Here is a 15,632-nt window from a genome sequence, read left to right on the forward strand (position 1 = left end):
AACGGAAAAGATCCAAAAAATCACATGCGTAAAAATATATTTCCACTAAGCTGGGCGGGAAACAAAATAGATTCAAAGGACTTTACATCACCGCATAGTTAGATAAATTGAAAGAAAGTCACCAGAAATACTTTGTGGCCTGATACGAGGGCGCTTGCGCCCAATTGCTCGGCACAAGACACAATGAGGACTAGGACTTATTTTCTTATATGCTTAGAGAAAAAGCATAGAAATTTAAGCGCATTTTCTCGACATTTGAGGAAAAGTCAAAAGTGAGGGTTTAATAGTGCAAGAGGGCAACAGGGCAACTTATCGTAGAGCAACTATATAGGGGAAGCAAAATCAGAGTAACTAAGTGGGTAAGAAACTTAAAACAAATGCGCGGCAAAAAATTATTTTGAGTACGTTGTTTCCACGTGCTTTCCTAAGATTTGCAAACTATTTGGCAAAGTTGAGATGCATCGATGTTTTAGTGCCTGAATAATTTATTTTTTATCCCTGATTCTCTAACAGACTTTATACTTATTTGAGAGTTAGGATGTTAATTTGCACTTTTTAAACAATTTTTTATAGGGCTTTCACTGAAAAATTTGTTGTCCTGGGATTGGTTTAAAGACGGGTCTGTCTGTATCAAGCTATGTAGACTGCAATTTTACATAAGTGAAAGTTTTCCATAAACTTTAAATTTCACTTTAAATCCAAGAAACTTTGAAATTGAACTAATACGACCTTTAGATTCAATAATCTGACATCACTAGTTCAGAAAGAACAAATCACGCCTCCAACAAACAGGCTGTTTATAGTAAAATACAGTAAAACGAAATAATTTTTGACCCCCCGCTTAGTGTGCATTTAACTCCTACGACCCCCCCCCCACAAACACACACACACACACACACACACACACACACACCCCTTGTGTGCATAGTAACATGCGCTATATAACAACTTATAGTATGGAGGAAGCGGGGGTCATCAAAAACAGTGGGCACAGCAGCAGATTATATCTGAAATGTTTTCCTTTTTGTTCAGCAGTTCTTTAACTGATTCTCAATTGCTAAGTTACCGAAAAAAAGGGGACCCTGAGAAGTCACTCCGTTCTCTATGATTGGTTATGACCAAACGAGGTTTCCTTGCCTTAAGTAACTTTTCACAAGGAAATACTTTAAACAGAGAATTAGTATAACTAATTTCCCTAAAATAGTTATGTTTTATCCTCTTTTATCACTGAATTAAATTAGCACCACCAAATCCACGTTGGTATGTTTTTAACAGAACCCAGTGCAACTTGGTCTTGTTGTTCCCCGTTGTTAAAATTTATCTTCAAACTTTGTTTAAAATCAGGATACGCTACAGAGTCGTCTAAATAGTTTTCTGTGCTAATCAAAACAACCTTCAGCAAATGCCAAACAGAGTTGAAAGAGAGATTTTTTTGCTACCAGAAGGTGTGTTTTTGTTCCGACCCCCATTTTAGTGGGCTGGGAGGAACTATAAACTCAACTGGGTGGTTTTTGTGCGGACAAATTTTGGCCGATTGTTTTATTCATCGTAGAGAGTTGTGAGTATATCATTAGAAAGCACGTAAATCCTAGAATGTGGAATTAAAAAGATTTTTTCAAATTTCGTGTTTTACAGGGAGTTACCGAGATTTAAGTTTTGTGAATATTCGACAGTTTTTATTTTTATTTTTCGTAATTTTTGCTAAAATTCGTCTCATTTTTGCTAATATAAAGAACGACCTGTTTAGAAATTAAATGATACAGTGTTATTGTTTTCGTTTGAGATAGAGGAGCGTTGCTGAATTAATGACTGAAATTTTTTTGGCTAAAATAGTTCATCAAAAATGAACAAAATTGGCTTTGTTTTTGGTTGACTTTGTTAAAATTTGCCAGACGTAGAGACCTCTAAACCACTTACAGAGACTCCGTAATCTCCAAAAGATCACTAGTCGAATTAAAGCGCCCTATAATAGTCTTCTAGAATTAAAATGTCGCCGTTTTTTGCAAATTTATCTCAACAATTTTACAAAAATCATCATTGTTTTTTCTTGATTTTTCAATTTCGTTTGTGCCCCCCCAGTACAATATGGGGCCCTCCAGATACAGATAACATGCCATTACAAAGTAAATCATTATGTAAAAATATGGCACGTGCTTCTGGGGGGGGGCACAAACGGAAAAGATCCAAGAAAGCACATGCGTAAAAAAAACATTTGCACTAAGCTGGGCGGGAAAACAAAATAGATCAAAAAGACTTTACATAAGTCACCTGAAATACTTTGTGGCCCGAGGGAGTTTGCGCCCAATTGCTCGGCACTTAGTAAAACACAATAAATGGAGAAAATTTCTGACCCCCTGCTTAATGGGCATTTAACCTACGGACCCCCCCCCCCCCCCCCCCCCCCGAAAAAAAGTTACCGAAAAAAAGGGGACCTTGAGAAATCATTCCGTTCTCTATGATTAGCTCTGACCAAAGGAGATTTCCTTGCCTTAAGTAACTTATCGCAAGGAAATACTTTAAACAGAGAATTAGTATAACTAACTTCCCTATAATAGTTATGTTTTATCTTCTTTTATCACTGAATTAAATGAGCAGCACCAAATCAACGTAAGTATGTTTTTAACAGAATTAATTGCCACTTGGTCTTGTTGTTCCCTGTTGTTAAAATTCATCTTTAAACTTTGTTCGAAATCAGGATACGCTAAAAAAATGTCCAAATAGTTTTCTGTGGTAATCAAAACAATCTTCGGTAAAAATTAGGTAGAGTTGACAGTGAGTTTTTTTGCTACCAGAAGGTGTGCTTGTGTTCCGACCCCCAATTTAGTGGGAAGGGAGGAACTCTATACTCAACTGTGTTGGATGTACTGCACGTACATCCTAGAATATGAAATTAAAAAGGTTTTTTCGAATTTCGTGTTTTACAGGGAGTTACCGAGTCTTAAACTTTTGTGAATATTCGACAGTTTTTATTTACATTTTCCGTAATTTTTTTCTAAAATTTGGCTCAATTTTGCAAATATAAAGAACGACATGTTAAAATTTTAAATTATACAGTGTTATTGTGTTCGTTTGAGATAGAGGAGCGTTGCTGAATTAATGATTGAAATTTTTTTGACTAAAATTGTTCATCAAAAATGAACGAAATTTGCTTTGTTTTTGGTTGACTTTGTTAAAATTTGCCAGACGTAGAGACCTTTAAACCACTTACACAGACTCCGTAGTCTCGAAAAGATCACTAGTCAAAATAGGCCGCCCTATAATAATCTTCTAGATTTAAAATATCGCCGTTTTTTGCAAATTTAACTCAATAATTATACGAAAATTATTTTTGTTTTTTCTTGATTTCTCAAAAGTTTAACTCACCACGTGATCCACTTCACAAACATTTAAAACATTTGGGCGGTTTTTTTGGGCGCGCGGAAAAATCAGGGATAGATTTGACCTCATTGGGGATTTTTACAATCAGAAATTTTGAATTTTTGTATGAGAAATGTTTTAATTTTTTAATATTTTTCAAAATACTTTGCTTCACTGATTTTTAATGTTAATTATTGACCAGTTTTTAGATCACGGCTCAATTTTTGACAGCTCCCATTTACATGAAAAATAGGCAAAATGTACATAAAGTTTGTTTTCAGAGAAGATTTTATGGTTTTGGTGAAGAATTTTAATAAACTTCAGGTGAATTCTGGTGTTTTAAGTTTATTTGTTATTCTTTTTGCGCTCTCTTTGCTAATTCTAATTGCTAATTCAGTGATCAATAATCCGAATGGCTTCCTCATGAGGTGTACTTGAATCTATAAAATGCATTCAGTTGTTATCTTATGTCTCTTATGACATTGAATATAATTGTTGTAAGAAATTTTCAGTAATTTTGATTTTTTCAATACTATACATCTGCTTTCTGTAATTTTTAATTTATACTGAGTAATTAGAGGTCAAGTTACATTAAAATAAGACGCAAACGATTCTTTGTGGCGGTCCTTTTTAAATAACGGCTTCTTGGTTTTGGTACTACGAGTTTTCATACCAAAATTTTGTGATTTTTGTGCATAACTGCACCTTTTTTTGTTCTTTTTATGCTTCTTTGCAATTGAGTATAGTTTTTGTTCTTATTACTTACAGTTTTGAGGGCTCCGGTTCTGTTCTCTTGCAAAAATGGGTAGTTTTTTAATTTGATTTGTTTTCATTGGTATTTTTTGTCACCTTTTGCCATATATTGGGTAACAAAATGTCTCAATGGCCAATTATTGACATTTAAAAGAACTCAACGACAAATATCTGTACATAACTAACGGTTTTCATCACTTTCAAATCATTTTTTCTTCAATTAATTTAAAGTGTTCATTTTCCCTTTTGCACAGGTTTTCGCAACTTTTTCGAATTTTACAATTTCGTATCAATTTTGTAATTTAGCCTCATTATAGAGAGATCTCATTAGTTTTTTGCTGAACTGAGCAATAATTTATCTGATCGTTAAACGTTTTGACTGGTTTTTTTGGTGCTTAGTCAATTTGTTATAGAACAATTTTGCGAGTTTTAATTACTTTTTAATGTGTGTGTTTTTTGACATTTTGAGATTATCTTTCAATTAAAAGATTTTATGACGTTCAATGAAGAATGAAGTGAAGACTCAAGGATTCAGAGAAGTAGGATAACTAAATTCCCTAAAATTCTTATTTTTTATCCTTTCTTTGTCACTGAATTAAATGAGCACCACCAAATCAACGTTGGTATGTTCTTAACAGAACCCACTGCCACTTGGTCTTGTTGTTCCAGTTGTTAAAACTTATCTTTAAACTTTGTTCGAAAACAGGATACGCTAAAAAACTGTCCAAATAGTTTTCTGTGGTAATCAAAACAATCTTCAGCAAAAGGCAAGTAGAGTTGACAGAGAGTTTTAATTGCTACCAGAAGGTGTGTTTTTGTTCCGACTCCCAATTTATTGGGGAGGGAGGAAATATATACTCAACTGGGTTGTTTTTGTTCAGACAATTTTTGTCCGATCGTTTTATTCATCGTAGAGACTTGTGAGTAAATCATTAGAAAGCACGTAAATCCTAGAATGTGGAATTAAAAAGATTTTTTCAAATTTCGTGTTTTACAGGGAGTTACCGAGATTTAAATTTTGTGAATATTCGACAGTTTTTATTTACATTTTCCGTAATTTTCGCTAAAATTTGGCTCAATTTTTCTAATATAAAGAACGACATGTTGACATTTTAAATGATGCAGTGTTATTGTTTTCGTTTAAGTTGCTGAATTAATGATTGAAGCTTTTGGCTAAAATTGTTCATCAAAAATGAACAAAATATGCTTTTTTGGTTCACTTTGTTAAAATTTGCCAGACGTAGAGACCTATAAACCACTGACAGAGACTCCGTAATCTCCCAAAGACCACTATTAAAAACATAGCGCCCTATAATTGTCTTCTAGAATTAAAATTCTGCCGTTTTTTTGCAAATTTAACTCAAAAATTATACGAAAATCATCACTGTTTTTTTAATTTTTCAAAAATTAACTCACCGCGGGATCTACTTCACAAACATTTGAAACATTTGGGCGGTTTTTTTGGTGCCCAAAAAAGTCAGGTATAGATTTGATCTCATCGTGGATTCTTACAATCAGAAATTTTTTATTTCTGTATGAGATTTATTTCAATAATTTAATATTTTTCAAAATATTTTGCTTCACTGTTTTTTAATGTTAATTATTGATCGGTTTTGAGATCCCGGCTCAATTAATGACAGCTTCCATACACGTGAAAATAATGCATAACGTACATAGAGTTTGTTTTCAGAGAAAAACCTAATGGATTTTATGGTTTTGATGAAGAGTTGTAATAAACTTTAGGTTAAATCTGGTGTTTTAAATTTATTTGTTATTCTTTTTGCGCTCTCTTGGCTAATTCTCAGTGATCAACGTCCAAATGGCTTCCTCAATAAGTGTAATTGAACCTGTATAATGCATTCGGTTGTTATCTAATGTCTCATATGACATTGAATATAATTGTTGTAGAAATTTTCAGAGATTTTTTAACTTTTTCAATACTTTTTATCTGTTTTCTGTCATTTTTGCTTATTCTGATTAAATACAGGTCAAGCTACATTAAAGTATGACGCAAAATATTCTTTGTGGCAGTCGTTCTTGAATAACGGCTTCTTGGTTTTGGTACTACGAGTTTTCATACCAAAGTTTTATGATTTTTGTGCACAACTGCACTTCTTTTTTCTGTTCTTTTTGTGCTTCTTTGCAATTGAGCATAGTTGTTGTTTTAATTACATATAGTTTTGAGGACTACGTCTCCGTTCTGTTGGAGAATTGGATAGTTTTTATTTGCCTTGTATTTGTTGTTATTTTTTGTTATATGCCATATTTTGGGTAACAAACTGTCTCAATGGCCAACATTTGACATTTAAAAGAACTCAACGACTAATATCTGTACATAACTAACGGTTTTTATGACTTTCAAATAATTTTTTCTTCAAATAATTTAAAGTATTCAACTTCCCTTTTGTACTGGTTTTGGCAATTCTTCGAATTTTACAATTTCGTATCATTTTTGTAACTTAGCCTCATTATAGAGAGATCTCATTTGTTTTTTGCTGATCTAAGCAATAATTTATTTGATCGTTAAACTTTTTGACTGGTGTATCTAGGGATCAGTCAATTTGTTTTAAAAGAACTTTGCGAGTTTTAGTTACTTTTCAACGTTTGTGCTTTTTTGTCATTTTGAGGTAATTTTTCAACTAAAAGACTTTATGACGTTCAATGAAGAATGAAGTGCAGATTCAAATGTCTTGAGGGTAATATCTTCTTGAATTTATCGTTTTTTCAAAGTCTTGTGACTTTGTCTATATAAAAACTGGGCAATTAGTTTTTGATGCCGGCGCAAGATAAACTGTCTATTCTTTTAGTTGAAAGCTTATGTTCGTTGTAACTTTTGAAAATATTGGTTTTTAGTAAAGGAAAATGAAATTTTGAGCTTTGCCAATCTTATTTCTGATAACTTGTAATTTAGTTTTTCTATAAAAAGTCAAATTTATTAACTACGGAACTACAATTTGCTTCTCATTGAACTACAATTCCCCCCTTTTAATTTCTGATCTCTTTTCACAGTATCACAATAATGGCCCGTTCTGTTGCCATTTGAAAAGAAATTGAAAAATTATTGCTCTTAGTGAACAGCCTAATGTTTAATTGGCTAGACAGCACTTTTGTGCAAACTCGGAATATTCTATTTTTGCCTGTAGTTGTCCTTCTTTTTGTAGTCCTATGATATGTTTTGGTTATTGAAAGGTCTCAGTCACTTTCTATGGAGGCATAAATTAATCTCGCAATAATTTCAGTTGTTGCATAGTGTTTCAAATCAGTTTGACGTTTATTTGTTTTTTAAGAATGGCAACGTTTTTTGAAACTTTGCCCTTTCGCTCTTTTCTCGTCGACTTGTTATCAAGTCGCATTGAGGATTAGTACCATATTTTTTTCCTAATGAAGTACACGTTTTATTTTTTAAGTATAGGTTTTATCTTATGCCATTTTGATTTGGTAATTAGTGTTTTGAAAAAATAGACAACAAGTTCTGGTCGTAAATAATATTTGTAAAAGTTTGATTTTTGTCGTTGTCTTTTCTGGTAGCCACATTAATGACAGGTCTCACCGGCCCTCTAAGATATATTGTTTTTGTACATTTAATGGTTTGTTCAACCATATAATAACTCTTTTATCTTTCCCTCAATTTGGTAGACAAATAAGTCAATTATATAGATTAGTGGGGTCGGAACTTTATGGGCAAACGCACATAACCGCGCCTTCTTGTTAGAGTTAACGCTTTTAAATCATTTATTTGACAACTGACCAGGTTGAGTGGTCTCGCAATTAATAAATAGTCTGCCATGCACATCGTAGCGACCAACTCTTCTTCAGTGACAGAGCTCAAGAAAAACACTGCATACATTCTACTTGCTACTTCTTTTTTACTATATAAAATTAAGGTAGTTTTACCTAAACAAAGTTAAGGTAAACTTTTGTCAATGTGTAATTGAAGTAAACGTAACCTTAAGCTTTCCTTGATTTGAATTCAGGTAAAAAAACAATACTTGAGCCATGCTAACGTAAACTTACCCAAAATTTTGTTTTTGTAACAAGCCAAGGACACAAAAACCATATTATAAGGAAAAAGTGAAGGACTAGTTAGTTTTTCTCATGATACACGTTTCGATCAAAAATTCTCAAAAATTGTAGCGCAAGTGATTAGTTTTCCAAAATTGTGAAGGCAGAGAAAGCGGTGATATTTTTATTGAAAAATCATCGGTTTTTGGTGCCGTAAATGGGTTCCAACCAATCACTTCTTCCATTTCAACCACTTTTTATCCCAACGCGGCATTTATCATTTAATTCTATGATACTTTTTTGAATTTATTTCAGATTCAATTAAATAATGCAAAAAAAATATTATAGTTTTTAACGGTTAGTTGAAGTCAGATGTGCGGTTTTTGATGGTCACTTTCGAAAGAAGGAAGAAAATGGTCAATTTTTTGGAAGGCAGTTACCCCAAACACTCTAGATGTTTTAGATTTTGCACGAATTAATACCCAGCTATCTTATTGTGCTGGTTTTTATAATTACATCACCAACATAGAACTTCCATTCAAAAACCTTCAACTACCTAGCGCAACATATTACAATTATGGTCCTAAGCAAAAAAATCGTCTTCCAAGGACATCGGTTGACTGATCATATAATTATTTTTTGTACAATTTATGCTCATTCAATGGAGCAAAATTTCAAATTCCCTTCATCATTAAACAATTCAACTGAATTTTAAGCGCGTTTGGACAGCTGAGAATTTTTGACGGCGAAATTGCATGGGCCAACAAAAAAATTGACACTACCGAGCAATCAGTCTTTTTTCATTTTTAAGTTTTTATCTTCAGGTCAGCACGCAACCAGAAAAAAACTCTTAAATTGCAATTAGGTGAACACTCTGCAGGTCAAAAAATTTTATTTCAATTGACTTTCAGATTCAGAAAATGTCAAAAAAACTACAGAATGTTCAGAACAATAGAAACAAAAATGTAATAACTATCTCAGATCAAACGAACTTTTCTCTTAATTAGTGAGTGAGGATTAATTCAACCAATCTTTGAAACTTATGAAAAAGTTAGATAAATTGAAAGATGAATAAAACTTTAAACGAGAAATCAGAGCTTTTTCTCTTGTTTAAAACCAAACTACTTTTTTGAATAGAAATTTTGGTGACATGGATGTCGGAGAAAAGATCTCCAATTATTCCTTTTTTGCGGTTATCGAAATGGCTAGCTACAAAGCAGGTTTTATTTCCACTTTGAGAGACTACCTCGCAGACCATTTGCAATTCAAAACTTTGATTGCAGGCCCAAAAATGCAGAAGGCTATCAAAAACTCGTTTTTTTTTCGATCAGTTACAAGTTAAAGAAGTTACTCCTGTATTCACATGGGATTATTTATTCAAGATTTCTAATAATGACGGACATTTTTCCAGTTAGATAATAAGATTTGGTATTTTTTTCCGATATTCATTTTTCTTTCGGAGCATAACATAATAAGTCATTGATAATAGGAAAAACTTTTAGTGATGACGCTTTAATAATGCATGCCTAATACTATTTTAAACAAAGTATAGAAGTATAAGGGATGTGAACCAGTACGCTTTTATGTAATTTTTTCTAGTTGAACTAAGTTAGCCTAAGTGTGTGCTAGGGAAATTTACGTGATTCTGTACTCCTTGGTCTGTATATTTAAGACCTCATAACTCTTCAATTCTTCTTCAACAAACGTTGCTCATCAAACAAAAACGATTTGACCAAAAGTTAACCACAATTTCACTTCGTGCTATCAAAAGTATTGACTAAATTGGAGGCTGAAAAAATAGAATAATCATTGTAATTGACAATACAAACAAGGGTCTGGAAAGGACAGAAAAGTATAATGAAATTAAATTTGGGAAATAATGAGGCTAATAAATTATGTTTAGCAATAGATTGTAAACAGTCATATGAACCTCAAAACAAGAAAAAATCTACAGCGAATCGCCCTGGATTTACAACTGTGGAAACAATAATTGCTGAAATCCTTACTAAAACTTTGGAAACGTTAGTATATTCAATATTGTAATCAAAACATTTTACTGGGATCAGTTGTTTTTATAGGTTTGCTATTGTCATTGTTGAAACGACAGTTGAACTGGGGAATAACCAAAATGAAATTTAAACTTGCAGTAGCTGTCGTGCTTACGCTTAATTTTTTATTAATACTCCACTAACTTAGAACTACCATTCAAAAAACATACAACTACCCAACCAAATAATCACATTTGGGTGTTTAACCGTCAAATTTTTTTACAAGGTCATCGACTGAATAATCATCTGAACATTTTTCTTTTCATTTACGGTCAATTAATGAAACAATCATTCTATTTCCCATTCAATGAATAGAAATTTCACCAAAAAATTTGGATCGTCCGGACATTTGAGATTCATTGACGATAAGATTATCCGCTTTGGTCTATGAAGTAATACCAACGCCGAGCACTCTGTTTTTTGTAACATTGTTAGTGTATACATCTACACCAGCTTGCAGCTTGAAAGACAAAATTTGTAAATGCAAGAGGGTGAACAGTCTAGGGCAGATATTTTTTATTTCGAATGATTTTCTTAGCTTCCACTGTAGATCCTCGAATTCAAATAATTTGAATGCTGCAATTAAAGTAAAAACATAGCAGGACAAGTCCTGGAAACGTTAGTATATTCAATATCGTAATCAAAACATCTTACTGGGATCAGTTGTTTTTATAGGTTTGCTATTGTCATTGCTGAAACGACAGTTGAACTGGGGAATAATCAAAATGAAATTTAAACTTGCAGTAGCTGTCGTGCTCACGCTTAATTTTTTATTAATAATCCACTAACTTGGAACTACCATTCAAAAAACATACAACTACCCAACCAAATAATCACATTTGGGGGTTTAACCATCAAATTTTTTTACAAGGTCATCGACTTAATAATCATCTGCATATTTTTCTTTCATTTTACGGTCAATTAATGAAACAATCATTCTATTTCCCATTCAATGAATAGAAATTTCACCAAAAAATTTGGATCGTCCGGACATTTGAGATTCATTGACGATAAGATTATCCGCTTTGGTCTATGAAGTAATACCAACGCCGAGCACTCTGTTTTTTGTAACATTGTTAGTGTATACATCTACTCCAGCTTGCAGCTTGAAAGACAAAATTTGTAAATGCAAGAGGGTGAACAGTCTAGGGCAGATATTTTTTATTTCGAATGATTTTCTTAGCTTCCACTGTAGATCCTCGAATTCAAATAATTTGAATGCTGCAATTAAAGTAAAAACATAGCAGGACAAGTCCTGGAAACGTTAGTATATTCAATATCGTAATCAAAACATCTTACTGGGATCAGTTGTTTTTATAGGTTTGCTATTGTCATTGCTGAAACGACAGTTGAACTGGGGAATAATCAAAATGAAATTTAAACTTGCAGTAGCTGTCGTGCTCACGCTTAATTTTTTATTAATAATCCACTAACTTGGAACTACCATTCAAAAAACATACAACTACCCAACCAAATAATCACATTTGGGTGTTTAACCATCAAATTTTTTTACAAGGTCATCGACTTAATAATCATCTGCATATTTTTCTTTCATTTTACGGTCAATTAATGAAACAATCATTCTATTTCCCATTCAATGAATAGAAATTTCACCAAAAAATTTGGATCGTCCGGACATTTGAGATTCATTGACGATAAGATTATCCGCTTTGGTCTATGAAGTAGAACCAACGCCGAGCACCAGTGCAAGAGGGTGAACAGTCTAGGGCAGATATTTTTATTTCGAATGATTTTTTTAGCTTCCACTGTAGATCCTCGAAATCAAATAATTTGAATGCTGCAATTAAAGCAAAAACATAGTAGGAAAATTCCTGACGTACAATTCAAAGAATTTTCATTGACTAAACAAAAAACTAGAACTAGAACGGTCTATAAATGGATTGGGAACACCGTTCAGAAAAAAAAATCGATACAAAAAATATAAAAAACAGTAAAAATCAAAGTGAAATTGCCGCATGTGAACAAAAAACCACTAGCGAGAAAGCGAATTTTTGATCAAACACCGTTTTCTCATTGTACTTTAAATTTAGAGCAAAAAAATTTCACACCGCAAAACCACTCGCTTTTTCGCTCCACTTCTTGTTTTGGCGTGACCAAAATAACTACTCCATTTTGACTTCAGAAGTCATGAAAATGTGTGATCAGATCTTAAAAAAAGCCAGCGCCCCAATACAATTCAAATTCTTTGAATTGTAAAAAATTGTAATTGCTCCCTATCGTACTTACATATGCAATGAAAGCTTGTAAAAACTTTTTTTTCCTGCCAACTAGAAGTAACACAGAAGTTGCTCCTTTACCGACATGTATCAATAACAGGCGGTTTTTCAATTAAAACTGCATTAATAAAAATCAGTCTGCATTTCGGTGCCTCGCATTTTGAATCGTTGACTCTCGATCAATGAATATGAGCGAGTACTCTGTCTGACCCTCTACTCTTCGGTTTACACGTTGCGAACCTCAACAGCTATATTATCAAAGTTGTTAATATACCAGGATTGCCTGCTATACTCTTCTGTTGCCTATAAAGAAAATGGTAAAAAAACAAAAATAATTTGGCAGTAATTCTGAAAAATTCATTCTGTGTTTTTGAAAATAGGACCTCGCATGGGATGCTGACAAAACAGAATGAATGATGTTTTATGGGAATTGTGCCGAAAAAAATCAGAAACGACAGAAATAAATGAGACAATCAAATATGCGATACAATCAAAGTTAGGAAATTTGGTTTAGCAATAGATAATAAACACTCCTTTGAACCTCAAAGGAAGAAAGTCTATCGAGACTGGCTCTAGAATTGAATTCATAGAAACGATAAGGATTCAACTTTCCACTGAAATTTTGGAAATCATACTATCCAAAAGCCATATCTCAAAAATCTACCGGTTACGTTCATTTAATAGGTTTGAAAATTTTCATATTTCAAAAAATTGATTTGGTGGTTGATAAGTACATTCTACAAGTCCAAAAAACAGATAGCAAGAAACTACAACCGCATAAATTTAATAGCTTGTCAACTGTCCTACTGGCGCTGATTTTTTGAGGATCAGATTGTCAAAGATTAATTGACATTAACCAATAAAAACAGGCAACATACTATTATTTTTACGGTCTGTTAAAAAATCATCTTCCAATGACATTGGCAGAGCAAATATGTTAACAAATATTAATGTTCAAAACACCGCGGTCTAATGGAACAATCAATGTTTTTCCTTCTGTCAAAAAATTTTTCCAATCAATTTTAAGAGCGTTCGGGCATTTGAGAATACATTACCGCAGAAACATTGGCTTTGGTCAATTTGCAAAGAAATAGGATCAATCAAAAATGAATTTGATTACAAAAAACAAACCCTTTCGAATTTTCCGTGCATCATCAGGTTAACTTAAAATTAATGCATAATCAAAAAACCTGATTTTTAGAGTCCCTTCACACATGTCCTTGACAGAAAAAAGCGAAGGAGAATTTTTTGAGTTATTTACAGTCTAAATTACGATTACAACATCTAATTCAACTAATTAATTTTATTACACCCAACGAATTGGAACGCTTATTTCGTTGTTTATTGGAAAACTCCGGTTATTTTGTTTTTCTTTTCCCGAGTAGGAGTTTTTACAATCAATCCTATCTGTAGCAAACTTCGAGTCAAATTTTCGTGTTAAACTGGACTAAACTTTCTAATGATAATTTCCATCCCGTGTACTCTTAGCGAATTTTTGGTTGCGGTTCTAATTTATTGATTTAACTTGATTCAATTGGCATAAGTTTTCTAACGACACGACACACGTCGGTTATGTGCACTCAAACTTTTGCAATGAGTTACCGCATTCAGCGAAATGCTGTGCTATCGAAAAAAATTTCTTTGGTGCTCTGAAACTCTAGTAGTAGCATGTTGCGTAGTTTGGTCTACATAGATGAAATTGCAATCATAACGTTTAAATTTTTATACCACATGTGATTTCAAGCAATTATCAAAAGAACAATTAGGGTGGGCTAGCGTTGTGTAAATGATTCATTATCTTTCGAATTTATTTCAATCTACGCGCAAAAAGAATTTCTTGTGTTTTCAAAAAGGATCGGTTCATGCTCGTTGTTTGTGTTGAGCTGTTTCTTCTTCTGAGCTCTTTTTCCTTCTGATAGCTCCACTCAACAAACATGAACCGATCTTTCTTCGATACAAAGGAAAACTTACACAGTTTTTTGCGCGTAGACTGAAAAAACATCAAAACGTATTCGAATCAATTTCGCAACGATACGAGGTGAAGATGTGTTTTTTGTTATCCTTTTAACCAACGTCTCATTATCAAAACTCATTAGCAAAACTGTTGGATAGTGATTTTTTGTCTGCATCTGAGGATTTTTAGTATTGTCTACTTCATATGATATTCAATCATTGGTTGCCTTGATGTTAATATGCATAGTCCTTTGAATCATGTTTTTCGTATTTAGTAAAGGTGCACAGCTAAGGAAACATGAGATTTAGCTGGTATGCAGCCTTTTGATACCAATGACACTTTATTTTGTTGTTGTCTTTGTGATTAGGTTCAAATCCATGGGGGTTGCTGTCAGATCCCTACGAAGTAATTGTAAGTTTTTGTAATCTGATCTCTTATACTCAAGGGACTCTTAGGGATTCTTTTTACAGTGCAGACTATGTCTTCTACTTATATTTCGAATAATTCTAGATCATGTCTGTCCTGTGTTGTAAGTATTTTGGAATAAATCCGCCAAAAATTGTCAGATTCATGCGACTTCCTGCATGTTTTTATCATCCGCGTGAGTAATTTTTTATCGTTTTGCAGGAAACCAGTGTTTACAGGATCCGCACTCGATTCAATTCCATCGGAATTGAACACGCTGATTCCAAATAATGCACTTTTTTCCATGTCACTTTTCTTCTCCCTCCTTCGTCCCTGGTTGTGCAAAAAAAAAACTCATAAAAACTTCATCTACATGAATTAAGGCCAACGAAGCACCCATTGCTCCTCCGCCCAACTTCTGTAGCAGTGTATATTACAAATAAAGAGAACGTTCTGTGCGGCTAGACGTAAAAGTGTCTTCATAACAGAACTCGTTTTCTCCGGATCCTCATAAGTGGATTACAGTTCTTTAAAACTTCAACTACAGTTACATTGGTGCACAGACTTTTGACTTCGAGCAATGCTTTCCACCCACCCACCTCCAAAAAATTAATAAATTCATTTCAAAACCTTTGAAATTTTCATCATTAAAATTCAATCATGAAACTCACTGGAGTTATCACATTAAGAATACTCGGATCTGTTATTCAAACAAATTAATATTTGTTTGACTTTATAGTTGAACTGAAATAGCCTAATTGTCGTGATGAACTATTAAAAACAGTTTTTTTAAATTCTTTATTGATTGCATTGATGCTGGCTCTTTTCTCCCGACGCTGAATTACCCCAAGACAATAAACATCTGGCTTAAACGTC

The 15,632-nt window shown here is 33.1% G+C and overlaps 1 protein-coding gene across 1 annotated transcript in view; it reads left to right on the top strand.

Moving 5' to 3' along the window:
* The window catches only part of LOC142341744 (E3 ubiquitin ligase Rnf121-like), a 168,264-nt gene that overhangs the window by 14,191 nt on the left and 138,441 nt on the right, over positions 1-15,632 (top strand). The gene's annotated exons all lie outside the window — the stretch shown is intronic.

Source organism: Convolutriloba macropyga, chromosome 6, assembly GCF_964194025.1.
Source record: "Convolutriloba macropyga chromosome 6, txConMacr16.3, whole genome shotgun sequence".
NCBI classification, from domain to species: Eukaryota; Metazoa; Xenacoelomorpha; order Acoela; family Convolutidae; genus Convolutriloba; species Convolutriloba macropyga.